The following is a 669-nucleotide window of genomic DNA, read 5'->3' as shown; positions in this document are numbered from 1 at the left end:
TTTTCTTTCTCATTCATCACAGCCACTAAGTGATTCCCCATTGGTGGGTGAAAGCAATAATTGATAATTCAGTTTTATCATCTGACCATTTGGTGTTCTTGGTTGATCAATGGTATTAATCTGTTCTCCACTAGATGAGAGATGATGGAGAATCCAGTTTATTAGTCATTTTCAATGATATTTCTGGTTGCCAGCTCCAAGAAGTAAATAAGTTTATGCCTGCTGGGAAGGAATGTGCAAGTCTTTTGTATCTGTTTACTTGTGATTTGTGGCTGAGGTTGTAGAACTGAAGCTACAAGCTCTCATGCGTTTGTCTGCCTGGGAGCTAGTGTGTCTACAGTTAAGAAAAATCTGACTTTCCTTGTGTCAGTATGAAATGTTTTCCTACATCCAAAAATTACTAGTTAATTATTGTAAAAGGGATGTACACAGCTGTAGAAAGTTGCACTATGTGGAAGACAAACGCATAGGACAATTAAGGAGATAACTGTATTCAGCCTCTTGTGATAGGGAAACAGGTGGAGATTGCCTGAAAGAAAAGGAGTCTGGAGTTTTATAGAGGAGTTTTATAAAAGGAGTTTTATAAAGGAGTCATACACAAGTCTATGAGAGTCAGGAGGAAGGAGGGAAAGTGCCGTATTTCTGAATATGTAAGAGTAGGATAGTCCT

The sequence above is a fragment of the Budorcas taxicolor genome, chromosome 11, assembly GCF_023091745.1.
Source record: "Budorcas taxicolor isolate Tak-1 chromosome 11, Takin1.1, whole genome shotgun sequence".
Classification (NCBI taxonomy): domain Eukaryota; kingdom Metazoa; phylum Chordata; class Mammalia; order Artiodactyla; family Bovidae; genus Budorcas; species Budorcas taxicolor.
Note: the sequence above shows the minus strand (reverse complement) of the source record.